The sequence below is a fragment of the Macaca nemestrina genome, chromosome 10 (genome assembly GCF_043159975.1).
Source record: "Macaca nemestrina isolate mMacNem1 chromosome 10, mMacNem.hap1, whole genome shotgun sequence".
Lineage (NCBI taxonomy): Eukaryota > Metazoa > Chordata > Mammalia > Primates > Cercopithecidae > Macaca > Macaca nemestrina.
This window is the reverse complement of record NC_092134.1, coordinates 51960728-51976206: the sequence shown is the minus strand read 5'-3', so window position 1 is coordinate 51976206 and position 15479 is coordinate 51960728. Positions and strand designations below refer to the sequence as shown.

Below are 15479 nucleotides of genomic sequence, written 5' to 3'. Positions count from 1 at the left end.
AACTATACATGAATTAAAATCACCAATCAAAAGGCATAGCATGGCTGAATGGATTTAGAGGGAAAAATAATAAAACAAGATCCAGTGGTTTATTTTTCATAAGAGACTCATTTTACATATAAAGACACACATAGTTTGAAAATGAGGAGCTGAAGAAAGTTATGTCATGCAAATGGTAAAGCATGAAAGCTATGTCACGCAAATGATAATCAAAAGAAAGCTAGGGATGGCTATGCTTATATCAGACAAAATAGACTTTAAGTCTAGAACTGTCTCTAGAGGCAGGAAGGTGATTATATAAACAGGTATATACATATATATATATATATAAAATTTTCATGAGATCTTAGATGGAAATGAGAAAAAAGGTATTGGAAACTAAAGTAAATGCCATCCTGTTACACCTCTGCAAAGACTAATAGAATTGTGTCTATATTATTGGACTTCATGGAATGAAGAACTTAAGAATGAGGAACTATGATATCTGGTGAAAGAAATATCTAAGTAGCAAAGCATTCACCCTGCTGCGTGACTACTTTTAACTGCTTACAGTGAAGTGTGACAGAAAAGGATTGTCTTAAGGGCTGAATTTACAATTAAAAGGAAAGTAGAGTGAAAAACCTTGGAAAATTCACAGCGTGGGCAGGTAAAATGTGAAAAAATGTGGCCAAGCAACCATTTGCTAAAGAAATTACTACAGATGGAAGGGAGTCAGGGGCTACTCATTAAGATAAGCAAGTCATTTCTTACGTGGATGGCAGCAGGCAGAGAGTTCATACAGGAGCTCTTATGATAACCCTCAGATCTCATGAGACTTATTCACTATCACAAGAACAATACAGGAAAGACCTACCCCCTTGATACAATTACGTCCCATTGGGTCCCTCCCACAACAAGTGGGAACTCAAGATGAGATTTGCGTGGGGACAGAGCCAAACCATATCACCACTCATTAGGCTCTACCTCCTAACACTGCACTGGGATTAAGTTTCAAACCTATGAATTTTGGGAGATGTATTCAAGCCATAGCTTTCTGCTTCTGGTCCCCAAAATTAATAAATTTAATAAAATCAGACATGAAAGAGGAGACATTACAATGAATGCCTAAAAAATAAAAAGGATCATAAGGGACTACTATGAAAAATTATACCCCAGCAAACTGCAGAGCTTAGAAGGAATGGATAAATTCCAATAAACATACAATCTGCCAACACTGAATCAAAAAGAAATAGACAATCTGAACAGAAAAATAAAAAATAAGGGGATTGAATCAGTAATAAAGCAACCCAAATATGTCCATAAACAAATGGCTTCACAGATGAATTCTACCAAACACTGAAAGAGGAATTGATATCAATTCGTCTTAAGTTCTTCCAAAAAATAGAAGAAGCAGTAACACTTTAAAGGTCAGGATCCCCTAATTCCAAAATCAAAGATACTACAAGAGAACAAAATTACAGGCCAGTATTTCTGATGAACAAACATGCAAAAATCCTCAATATAATACTAGCAAACCCAATGCAACAGAACATTAAAAGATCATATACCATGACCAAGAGAGATTTATCTCTGGAATGCAAGGATAGTTTAACATACACAAATCAATCAATATGATACAACACATTAGCACAATTTTTTAGAAACAGAATTATCTGAACAGATGCAGAAAAGGCAATTGAAAAAGTTCAACATCTCTTTATGAAAAATATTCTCAACAAAATTGGTATTGAATAAAATTACCGCAGCACAATAAAGATCATGCATGAAAAGTACATAGCTAACATCTTAATCCATGAGGAAAAACTAAAAGTTTTCCTTCTAAAATCCAGTACAAGAAAAGGATGCCCACTTTTACTCCTTCTTTTCGACACAGTACTGAAGTCCTAGCCATAGCAATTAGGGAAAGAAAATAAAAAGCAAACAATTGGAAAGGAAGAAGTAAAATAATCTGTATGCAAATGACATGACCACAGACACAAAAAAACTGTAAAGGCTCACTGTTATAACTAATATCAGTTACAACTAATAAACAAAAGAGTAAAATTGCAGAATAAAAAATCAACATTCAAAAATCAGTTGCATTTCCACACACAAACAACAATATAAAAAGGAAATTAAGAAAACAACACCCTTAATAATAGCAATGAAAAGAATCAAATACTTAGCAATAAACTTAATCAAAGTGGTAAAAAACTTTAAAATATATTTTAATATCTGTGCATTCTAGGAAAACTCCATACTCAACAATCTTTAATTTTCATAATATTATTAAATGTTTTACATCATTATTTTATAAGGAAACTTCAGAACTATTTTATTTAGATCTCAAATCCATTATATTAGAATTTTGATTGAATTACACCTATAAAATAACTTGGGAAAAATAGATACCTTTACAATATCTAGCTCCAGACACAAAAATGTAACTTTTGTTTCCATGTATTTAGGACTTTTTGTATTTCCTAAAACAATAGGATTTGCTATTTTAGCTGAAAATTTCTACACGATTCAATGTTTACATATAAAATACATCCATATATCTATCTCTACAATTATTTGAATGAAATATGCTTTTCGTTAATGCTTTCTATTTATTGCTGGTGTGGAAATACTACTGATATTTACATATACATTTTATATTACTTTATTAAATTCTTTAATAAATTCCAAACATTCTTTATGTTTTGTGTGTTCTAGAGTCTACTTTTTACACATTAATATTCATTCTCCCATTCTTTAGCAATAGAATTTTGTATATGGCCATGAAAATAGAGATTGCATGTCCTCGTCTCTTTTACAGCTTAGAGTGATGTGAGTCCAAGTTTTGTTCAATGGAATGTAAGTAAGATTCATGTGTGCTACTTCCTGATCTTGCCCCTAAAAGTTTTCTTTATGTTTTTTAGCTCCCTATAATACTTGCTGGCTGGAAGTAGTGCCATCTGTGACGGGCATTTTAACCCAGACAGTGTATTTATATGTCCCTCAGCCCACTTGTTCTGGATACAATAGACATATCAGTACGGGTGCAAATCCATTTAATTTCATGGATAGATAAAAAAGTATGCTTCTTGGAGTAAGCATTGATTAACCGAAACCTGGGGAAAAGATTTCAAAAGGAGAGACTGGAAGAAGTGAATACATCCAAGAAAAGGAAAATGGCTCAGGCATTTACTAACTGTGATTCAGGTGAATTACTTTAAGCTTTAGAACCGTATTTTCTGCATCTTTAAAGTGGTGATAGTACTCCCTGCTTTAAAGGCGATTAGATAATCGCAAGATCTCAATACATTTTCACTGTTTATAACAGCAATAACCTCATAATGTGGGGATACACAAACTTGAAGGCAAGGAAATGTAAGTAAGTGGTTGGAGCTTCCTGAGAATGATAGAAGAGCACTTAAATAAATATAATTGACTCAGCCTCATGCCTCAAAAATACTAGTAGCGTTTCCTAAACTTGCTAATGACAGTATTTTATTTATTTATTTATTTATTCTTTTTTTTTTTTTTTTTTTGACACGAAGTCTCACTCTATCGCCCAGGTTGGAGTGCAGTGGCGCAATCTAGGCTCGCTGCAACCTCCACCTCCCAGGTTCAAGTGATTCTCCTGCCTCAGCCTCCCGAGTGTCTGGGACTACAGGCCTGTGCCACCACGCCCGGCTAATTTTTTTTTTTTTTTTTAGTAGAGAGGGGTTTTTCACCATGTTAACCAGGATGGTCTCTAAGGTCTCAAACTCCTGACCTCGTGATCAGCCCACCTTGGCCTCCCATAGTGCTGGGATTACAGGCGTGAGCCACCACACCCAGCCCCTACAGTATTATTTGTTTTGTAATTTTCTTTTAAAAGACTCTCTGCACTGGCTTTACAAAACTTCCACAACACATGTTCTGATTCTACTGTAAGTTATTTTCTTCCTTATCTCCCAATGACACTGTTTTCTAAGTGAAAAATACCATTTTGGCTTTATCAACATGTTATTAATTCATAATATGAGAGATCATGAGCACTAACATTTGTAAAAATCTTCCATTAAAACAAATTAAGATGATTTATAGTTGTGTGGTAAAGAATTTGACATGAACCAAAAGAGGCTGAGGGTTTTGCCCTCAGCCTCAAGAAGATAATCTTGTCATACCCAATAGAAGTGTTATTTTAAGGTGGGGCTGACTATACCTGATAATCCAGCTTGAGGGACAAGTATGCCAGTTTGACCAACTAGATGATTTAGGGAGCTTTCTCTCCCAACTTCAAAGCTGTGAGGAATCAAACAGGTAATTAATCAATCATGCTTATGTAATGAAACCCTAATTGAAGCTTCAAACATCAAAGACTGATTCAGGTTCCTTGGTTGGTGTGTCAATTCTAGAAGTGTAATATGTCCTGAGGATAACAGAAGCTCTGTGTTTGGAACCATCTTGGACTCTGCCCTTTGTTTCTCTTGCTTCGGCTGATTTTGACCTGTAATCTTTACCTGCAATAAACCATAACTGTAATATAATAGATTTCAGTGAGTTCTGTGAGACTTTCTAGTGACTTACTGAACCTAAGGGTGGATCTGAGAATTTCCTGAACTTACAGTTGGTATCAGAAGTGAGGGAGGTCCTATGGAGGACTGTGCCCTCAGGTGTTGCAGTTTGGCTAAACTCCGGTAATAGTATATGGTAAATACCAACTGATCAAATTATATTTGCTTTTTTGCCAGCAAGTTTTTTAAAAGTAAAATCATTAGCAGTCAATTATCAATTAGAAAATTAAGGCAATTAATGTACATCTTTTTCATTCATCTTATTTATTTATTTATTTATTTATTTATTTATTTATTTAGTGTTCCAAGAGTACACTTAGTTGGAACTTCCACATTTTTCAATACTTGAGAGCTATTGCACTTTCTTGTTAAAAATGACATGTGAACAAATAGGTACTGCAGAAATCCTTTCATCTTGTTTAATATGACCTGAGGTGTCACATTTTCTATATTTAAACATAGTAGCCACTCTAATGTTCTCATGCTATTTATTGCAAGACACTACTTCAGTCATTTATACCAAAGTCTATACTGAGATATAATAATCTGTAAATATCTGCATGCTTTAATTAATCTTTTATGTAGAGTTAAATGTTAAATTTTATCCAAGTTTTTGGCATTTGTAAAGGTAGCTTAATTTGATTAATTGATTTAATACATGCTTTTTTAATTTACACATTTTATGTCTCTTTCAGTGTAATGGAGTTATAAATTTTGAGATAATTCATGTAGATATAATAGATATGAAGATATCACGATAAATTCAAATTACTGAAAGATAAGGAAACTATACCAGTTTCATACAAGAGGAAATATTGTTGGGAGAAAGACCAGGCGACATAGTTGCTACTCCCAAATTGAAAGTCAGACATCTTGGATATGGATTCCTGTCAACTAGTGATAACACTCAGAAAAATTCACTTAGCTTTTATATGACTCAATTTCTTAACTTTCAAAATGCTAGTAATAATTATCCTTTTCTCATAGGTTAATTATGATAACTAAAAATTGTGTGTGGGTTCGGGGCATGGGTATAGTACTTAGTGTAGTACCAAGCACACAGTAACCTCCTCTAAAATTGTAGATGCTATTATTTTTATCAAATATGTGAATAAATGAATTGCAACATCATTTATAAAATGCATATAGTGCTACAGGAATATTCTATGAAAAAATAATGTATTTGCTTATTCAACAGAAGATTTCAAAAATAAAAAAAGGAGATTTAGTCATGTGTATAATATCAAATAAAAAGTACTACTATCATTTCATTTTTTATCACATTCAAAGTATCAACAGAAAAGTATTTTCATTTGCTCAACTAATACTAATGCTGACGTTTGAGTCTAATAACAGCAATACAACTTCAGTATGTCAAGTTTACAAAGTACTTCCTTGTATATTGTCTCATCCAAATATCATGACTTATTTGAAAGACAGGTCCAAAGTTTACTAATACATTCTATTTCACAGATTAAAAAGAATAAGGCACAGAGAAGCTGAATGAATTGCCAGGTGTTACATAATTAGTAAATGATAGATCTATAACTCAATCTTGAATCTTCTGACTTAAGGTTAATATTCTTTGTTTTTATAACTTTTTATCTTGCCTCTCACTAAAGTTCAATATTTCATCTAAATTTCTAAGCAATAAGTAATCTTTCTCAAAATGTTAGCTTAAAATTAATAAGAATAAAGATGGGCAAAATAAAATAGGTCAGTTTATGATGCTTATGATCAAAGTGTTAATATCAAACATATTGCTATTAATAGAGAAAAAAAGCATTTCAAAATCTCCACATTCAAAAATAAAACAACTATGTCTGCTACCACAAATAAAAAAAAAAAAAAAAACCTTATACTTTGATCAAAGAAAATATTCTATTCAAAATAGGAGAGAGTCTGAAAAGATTTGCACACAAACTTCAAATGTCTTGTACATAATAGGTGACACTTTTAACTCCTATTTTAGATAATTGTTTCACACAAGACTTGGAACTAGTAAAAATAGTGGAGGTAGCAAACAGCAATTTTGTTACCTCTCTTCTTTGCTGGATTTTAATATGTATTGTTATAAGACACCTTGATTTTTTTTTGTCTGGGAAAGATTCTTTGTATTATAACAATATAATCATCAACAGCAAAAGAGACATTTTCTATTGATGGTAATAACTTGGATAATTTACAGTTTCTTTATTTATCTTTATAATACAATATCATCATAAAGCATAATCAAGAGGTATAATAAGAAATCATAGGTCTTTGTAAATAACTACTGGTTTAACAACACTGAAACTTTTAGTTCACCAATCTAAAATTAAAAAAAAAAAAAAATCCATTGTTCAACCAGCATTCAACTTTTCCAGGAAATTAAAATCTGTACAATTTTCTAACCAAAAATGATACATTTCCAACAGGAATAATACTTTCCCAATAAGTAGGTCTTTTGGAAACTCACAACTGTTGTCAGGCAAGCTAAAAACATAGCATCAGAGAGTTTTGCATTATCTTTAAGGAATACAAGTTTAAAACTCCAAGGGTGTCACTGTCCTATGCAAACACTATTGTCATTAAACTCGTGCTGTCATCTGGCAAGTTTAGTCATGGCAACTTGTTTCAATTGTTAATAAAGCAAACAAAAAAACTCTTTTATCTGACTTTCTGTTCGAATGTTAAGTGAAAATTGGTCATGGAATTTACTAATATGATTCCTAATATTTAAAATAAGCTAATCAGTGGAGTTAGAATATGTAGCATGCATAAACATGCAGGAAATTAGAAAGTCATTTTGAGAGTAATCATTTTTATAAAGCAGTGATAGACACACAAAACTAAATCTGCTTTCATCTCACAGAACTGAGAAAGAGATAGAATTAAAAAATGCAAAAGTGAATAATTTGCAAAGGCCCCTCAAGAGAAATGATTCTTATTTTTAGGATTCTGAAATAATTTAACTTAAGAGCTTTTGCAGTGGAGCTCTCTATTCACAGATATGGCAGTTTTAATTTGAAAAGAAAACTGACTTAGTCACTGGATTAATTTTTCAAATAAATGATCCTATAACTTCAGATGAGTATTTCTATTACTTCCCTCTAGGCAAATTCCTTAATAGAGTATTGTTCAGAAAATCTCCTACTTTCTCCATGTTTTTCTGGATCATTATCAGCCATTTAAGTTTCTTTTAAACTATTCAAATATAGCTGAACTATTCATGGATTTCAGAAGTTCCCTGATTTTTACCTGTGTCAAATTTTAGAGAAAAATTTTAACACTGATTTTATTCTAAGTGGCCAAAGCAATCAAAGGCAACTTTAGCTCAATGTTTGTATCTCTTCCCTTCGAATTATGATGAATAAAATAACTTTATAAATTTAAATAAGGAAATACCATGGGAGAATCCATGTTGTTTCAGTTGGTAAGAGCTGTGAAATACTGGCTTTTATTTAATTTGCTGGGGTAACTTGATGAGAACCTCATCTGGTTCTACCATCCCATACTAAAATTTATTTGCTTAGTCTTATTGGCTCCTTGTTGTGTTCTATGTTGTCTCATTTATAATCTCCTTAGTTCCTAAAAAATAACTCTATTCTCACTTTCCTTAGCAGATAACCCATTTCCTTGAGGAGATTCCCTTATAAAAAAAGAAATCCTCTCCAAATCATTCATCACTATACTACGTGTTCTATTTTCCTTCCTCCATTTCTCAGAGTAAGGAGTTCTATTCCTTGCCATTGATCTTAAAATTATGGTTATCCTCCACTGTGCTGCCATCATTAATTTCATGTCCTTCATTTGTGGCTTTGTTTTCAATGGCTATAAACATTTTCAATTCTGTCCCATTATAATAAGGCTATCACTCATTACTGTTTGGAATTAATCAGCCTATACTCTCCTTCCCTTTGTTGCTGAATTTCTCAAAAGAGTATTAGCTTCTTTCTTTATCTGAACTCATACATTCTTTTAATTGCAGTTACTCTATTTTCATTAGAGTTTACTGAAACTATCTCTGTAAACATTTTCAGTGACCTCTTAATTATAAGTGAAATCATTTCATATCAGATATAATCCTCCATGCCTTCAGGAAACACTGAACACCTGCAATCACTATGCTTAAAACTCTCTCTCTCTTTCTCTCTCTCTCTCTCAATATCTTGCTATCTCACTATTGCTGTCTCCCTTTTGGTTCAGTGACTTTTGACTTGCTTGAGTCTCATATCTCTCCTTCCTTCATTCCAGTCTCTTTGCTTTTAGAATAGCTTTCACCTTTGCCTGTATCTATTCACCTTTTACAGTTTTCCATTTATTTCCATGGGTTTAACAGAGTACTAGTTCTTAACCTAACTCAAAGGATTTTGGGAGTGATTACATGGAATAATGTAGGTGACACAATGTTCATGATCCTTGGGCCTGTAATGTCCCCAAAATGTGTGTTGCTGTCTCTAGCTTCTTTCATCATCCTGATCCAATATTTTTCTAAATGTGAATGGTACTTAATATGCCCATGCAAGTTCTTTAATTTTTCCTTAGGAAAATAGACTTCAGAGATAAAGCTGGTTGTAGATGAGGTACAATAATTGTTAATTTCCTTGGAAAATTCTAATTGAAAGTTGGTAAATTCAGTGGTTGGAATAAGCGTGCACAGAGTAAAGGCAATAAAAAATATAGTTCAGCCTACAACTACACTTGCCAGTTCCTTTTATGTATAATGCAATCATGTGGAAAGGCTTTTAAAATAAGCACGCCTGTGTATTCACTGCAAATTAGTCTGTCAATTGAATTTTTATGGGAGCTTCTGAATAATCCATTTCGTCTGGCTTAATTAAATAATTTTAAAAGTGTACAGGTTTCTGATAAAAGGGAACACATTTTTAGGATGTAATCTATTTATTCCCCCTCGTACTTCCCTTTATTGTGTGTGTGTGGTTTTTTTTCTTTTTTTTTTTTTTTTGTGGCTTTCCAATTTTAAGCAATAACAACAATACTCTGCAAAAAAATAAAAATAAATAAAGACTTTATTGTATTTTCTGTGTCTAAATTGCCTGGGCTCACTTTTTTAGGACAAAGGCCTGGAACATGTATTCAACGCTAACAATCCAATCTGCCTAAGTGGGGCCATTGAAAAAGGCCTAAAATTACAACACATTTTCATTATGTATGTATTTATTTACAATATTTTCTTTTTTAAAATTTATATTTGCCATTACTAAAAGAACATAAGAAATGTCACACAGAGTAATACCTGTGGTCTACTCAGTGCTGTATTTTCTGACACTGTCCCCTTGATTCTTTTAAGATCATGAAGATTCTTTTAAATCTATCTTTAAACACAGTGCCTTGACCATCTAATACATTTTTTACCTTTAACTTTTTAAGATACCATTAGTCTATAAAACCAAAAGTCCAATTATATCTCTTCCCTTCCTAAAAATTCTGTTGGCTCACTGCTGTCTGCAGGACAAAGCCTAGCTCTAGCTACCCCCACTCAGATCTGCCTCTCTCTGTCGCCTCCTCCCCAATCCTACCTCTACCTGCTTCCATTTTCTTCCTCCAAGTCCATCTGGTGAGCTCTTTATAGTCACTTTTGTAGCACCATCTGTTCTTCCTATTCATACCCCTACAATGAATTCCACCCTTTGGTAATATTACTAAACCTTGTACCGACTTTTATTTTCACATTAGTCATACTGTATTATAATTACATTTACTGTGATAAAACAAGATAAAATAGTATTTTTAAATCATTTTTAAGTATGCCCTTTAAGTACTACTCAATGGCATAAAATACATTCACATTGTTAAGCAACCGTTACCACCATCCGTCTTTAGAACTTCATTCATCTTCCCAAACTGAAATTCTGTACACATTAAATACTAACTCTTCCTTATAATTGCTTTTTAACAAATAGATGGGGTCTCGATTTGTTGCTGAGGCTGGTCTCAAACTCCTGAGTTCAAGTGATCCTCCTGCCTCAGTGTAATGAGTAGGTGGGATTTCACATATATGCCAACACACCCAGCTTATAATTACTTTTTGACAGGTCTATCTCACATACTGGCCTTCAGAGCAGAACTAACTTTTTTTTTTTTTTTTGAGACAGAGTCTCGCTCTGTAGCCCGGGCTGGAGTGCAGTGGCATGATCTCAGCTCACTGCAATCCCTACCTCCCGGGTTCAAGTGATTCTCCTGCCTCAGCCTCCCGAGTAGCTGGGATTGCAGGCATGTGTCACCACACCCAGATGAGTTTTGTATTTTTAGTAGAGATGGGATTTCACCATGTTGGTCAGGCTGGTCTTGAACTCCTGACCTCATGAGCCACCCACCTCACCCTCCCAAAGTGCTAGGATTACAAGTGTGAGCCACCACTCCCGACCAGAACTAACTTTTTACACATATGAGTTGGTTAACATATTTATACCCAGTACTTAATGAAACATCTGGCAAATGGAAGATGCCCAATAATTATTTGTTGAAGTACCATGATTAAAATCACATGGATTATTATGCTAACCAAGTGTATCAAATTATGCCAACTTTCCAGCTCTTTGCCACCTCAACCTTACACTTTACCAAAAACAAACCCTTTACAAAAAGACACACAAAAACATACCTTTAATGGTTTTCACTTTGCCAAAAATTATTTTAAAAAAACAGGAAAAAAGCCATAATATTACCTTTAGTGCTTTCTCATTTCATAAAGCATAAAATCTACAAATTTTTAGCCCTCCAGAATCTGGATTCCATCAACCTCTTTACCCTCCTCTTCTGTATCTTTTCATACCCTGACTCTTATTAATGCAACATTCCTTATTCTTGAAACAGGCAGTTTCGGATTTACTTAATCATTCTGTCTCCTCAGCCTGAAATACTTCCCACGGTTTTGAAGTCAAATCATAGACTTCCTTCAAGGATATGCTCAAACGCTGTATTTTTAGGTAGAAGTCTTCTCCGATCCTTTGGCACAGAATACCCTTCTTCTCTGTTCCCTTCTGTATTTTGCTTGTGCCTGTATTTTGTATTTAGTTATTTTGCACTAAATTACATCTTAGTAATACGTGTATATGTCTATTTCTTTCAAGAGAGGGCAAGTTACATGAAATTTTACTTAATGCTTCATTTATTTTCTTTCTTTCCATTTCTTCCTTTCAGAGACTCTCAAAATTTTCTGCACATGACAGAGATTCATTAATTAAATTGAAAGAAGAAACAACTTGTTCATTTGATACCTATGATCAACATATTGCTGTTTATTGAGCATACCGAATGTTGTTCAAATGGTTCATTAAGAGAATAGTCAACACGAAAACACTAGTCAGAATGAAGTGTATATAACGCAATTTGACAAATATATATTGATCAAGAGGTTCATATCACTGTTACTGAGTGAAATAAATATAAAGGAGAGAGATGAAGTCTATTTTTTCAGTAAACTAATGACATAGCTTACACAAGTATAAAATTAACCCTAATACTTGTTAAACAGTCGTAATACAGGCTGAAGCAACGAGCTTTAGCCACTTAAATTAAGGAGCCCATTGGCAAAGAATTATAAAATAGTTCATTAAAGAGGTGACATCTGAGCTTCAGCTTAAATAGGGAAATATGTTTTCAATGAGTGATTTGGGGTTGTGGAGATATTCCAGGAAAGACCTTAGCATCAGTAAGATTTATAGTCAGGAAAAATGTTGGCTTCTTTAAAACAATACACTCTATGACTTAACAAGGCCTTAGAATGACTCAGGTAGAGCAGCAAGGGTGGTGGAGTTAAAGTAGAATCTGTAGGTTAGGAACATTGAAGAAATTTTTGATGGCATGTTACAAGTCTATGTACCATATATCACTACATTGTTAACATATATTAATAAAACATAATATATCATTATGTTATCAATGTCTTAACATGGCATATATCATATATATGTATATATTATAGATGCGAACATATTACAAAAGTAATCATTATAATTGGGGCTTCACTTAGCAAGTTTAACCTTGCAGAATTATACAGCAAAAGAGAGAAGTGATAAGAACAGATAAAAGCCTACTGTAATATTTCAGGTGAGTATGCATGAAGACCTGAACTATTGCAATTTTAATACATATGAAAAAAGGTGAGAGTAAAAAGATATGGGGAGCATTATAGACACAATTATATACATAAATTGAAACAATTGAAAGCAGAGAGTTAAGACAAATTGAAAGATAACTACATTTTCAAGTAGGAGGGAATAGTAGCACATTAGGAGAAATAACTTCTCTGGTCTGATTTGTAAAATAATAGTATGCACCTGCCAGCATTAGTGTACTGACATATATGTATTTAGCATGTACTGAGGGATTTAAATCCCTCAGTAAACATTAACTATGATTACTATTAAGTGCTCCATAAAATGATCTAGTATTAATGTCATTATGGACAATAAAATCTGACTCTAAAACGACTTTATTATTTTGTTTATAAGAATAATGAAAAGTTATTAAAAATTCAAACACTACAGACACATATAGTCTATATACTTGCAAACAATGGAGAAAACAAATAATTAGAGTTTGGTATTTATATCTAAAACTTTTTCTATTCCTGCAATAATGAATTATTATTATTATTTATATTTGAAAAATATTGAGATTATTCTATGCAATTTCATTCTTTTCACATAGCAGAATGTTTGGGGGCTTTTTCCAGAAAAGAACACATAGTGGTTTTGTATTCTTTTTAATGAGACGACTCACTTCATTACATTAATGTGCCATATAGAATCTAAGAGGACATCAGGAAAACTAGGTGGCAATTCAGGCCCATCAGAGCATAAGGCACTTTTGTGTAAGTTAGAAAATGTACTCCCTACAGGTGGCTATGTCCTTCCGTGCGTGTCTGGATTAGCAAACCCTGAACTAGATTTCAGCTCGCACTGGCCCCTCTGCTGGAAATTTGTAGGAGAGAATAATCTATACAATCATTAACAAAGCCCTGTGGAAATGCCAAAGGGATGTCTGAAATCTTTTGTGGGGCTCAGAGTAGTGCATACACCTTTAACTATAGATTTTAGTTTCTTTTCTACAGAAGTCATGGTTGAATTCCTGGCTGTCTGGGAAGAATAGATGAGGGATCTATGAAAGAGATTATATAAAGAAAAGATATTAAGAGGTGATAACTCCAAACCCATCTGTGAGAATAAGACAAGTGGTAGGTGTGTGTGGGGAGAGAGAGAGAACCTCTCTCCATATATAATAATGATATATAGATGAGAGAATAAAGTCTATTAAAATGATATAATGATAGAATAAACTGTATAGTCTTTTCAGATTCTACATATGCATATATGTGTATGTATGAATATATCAAGATATCATTCACAATCTAAATCTGTTTTCTTAATTCTCCATTCTGAATTTGGGAATTGAATGAATTCAGAAAAAAACATTTGGATAAGGTTTTATATCTAAACGGTCACTATAACAACCAGAAACTCAGGAACCAAGCAGATTATCATAATGTGGCACCCTTACTCTTCAAGATGGCAACATGAACTCAGAAAACAAATAGATTGGAGTGTTAAGGGACACTTGTAAATACATTTTAAATTTAATTTAAAATCAGAAATATTGCCAGGTGTGGTGGCTCACACCTGAAATCTCAGTGCTTTGGGAGGCCGAGTTGGGCAGACTGACCCCTGCAGTTCAAGACCAGCCTGAGCAACATGGCAAAACTTCATCTCTACAAAGAATACAAAAAAAATTAGCTGGGCATAGTGGCACACAACTGTAGTCCCAGCTACTTGGAAGGCTGAGGTTTGAGGATCACCTGAGGCTAAGATGTGGAAGGTGCAGTGAGCCTTGATCGTGCCACTGTACTGCAGCCTTGGCAAGAGTGAGATCCTGTCTAAAAAAAAAAAAAAAAAAAAAAAAAAAATTAAATCTGAAGCACCAAATACAATTTCTCCAGCTCCTTGCTCATTTAGCCATATGCAGGACTTTTGCTCTGGTTCCTGATTATTTTCATCTATATTATATATTTGCATTTGGCTCTTAATAATTTTTTAAACTTTCTTTTGCATGAAAATTTGCTTTTTGTTTTAAAAACTATCTTCTTCAGTTATTACCTCCAACATTCAAAAGTCACCTAGTTCTTATCCTAAAGCTGCTAATAGTATGAATTTTTCTAAACGTATTTGGTCAGGTTTCTAAATATATCTTGTTACCACCAATACAAGATGCTTTATTTACAGCGATTTCTTATACCAATTGCTGTTACCATAGAGAATCAAGAACTCAAACTGCAAGTGTATTCTGATTTTTTTTGTATTTAATTTTGAAATATCAATTTTATTAAAAAGTTAAAGTTGACTTTTCTCCTACTTACTCTCTTAAAAGGATCACTGTTTATAAGCGATTTATTAGAAAACTAAAGTTAATTTTGTTTATCGCTGGGTTTGTGAATTTCTAAAGAGGGATTCAAGTCAAGACACATGGACATTAGTTAAAATCAACAACAAAACCAAAACATATGGAAGTTAATAATGAGCACAATAATTACTAACAGACATGATTTTTACTTATGCAAATGACTCTTATTTTTACAAATGATTTTAAGCAAAACAAAAAGCATTCAGAAAAGTCTGCAGTAGATATACAGGAATGTTAAGAAGTGAAGGGGTGGCCTGCCCCTCCACACCTGCGGACGTTTCTCCTTAGGTGGAATGAGAAACTTGAGAAAGGAAATGAGACACAGAGACAAAGTATAGAGAAAGAAAAGGTGGGCCCAGGGGACCGGTGCTCAGCATACAGAGGACCCGCCCCGGGCACTGGTCTCTGAGTTCTTTCAGTATTTATTGATCATTATCTTTACCATCTTGTAAAAAGGGAAGTGGCAGGATAACAGGATCATCGTAGGGAAAAGGTCAGCAGTAAGACACATGAATAAAGATCTTTGTGACATGAATAAGTTTAAGGAAA

The 15479-nt window shown here is 33.4% G+C and overlaps 1 protein-coding gene across 29 annotated transcripts in view; it reads right to left on the bottom strand.

Moving 5' to 3' along the window:
- Positions 1-15479, bottom strand: part of LOC105473289 (PTPRF interacting protein alpha 2) — a 510238-nt gene that overhangs the window by 166340 nt on the left and 328419 nt on the right. The window contains exon 1 of one of the 29 annotated variants that reach the window (XM_071071382.1): positions 4175-4196. The exons of the other annotated variants lie outside the window; for them this stretch is intronic. The gene's annotated coding sequence lies outside the window, so the exon portion shown is untranslated. Of the gene's footprint in view, positions 1-4174; positions 4197-15479 lie in introns of those variants that run through there. 29 annotated transcript variants of the gene reach the window in all.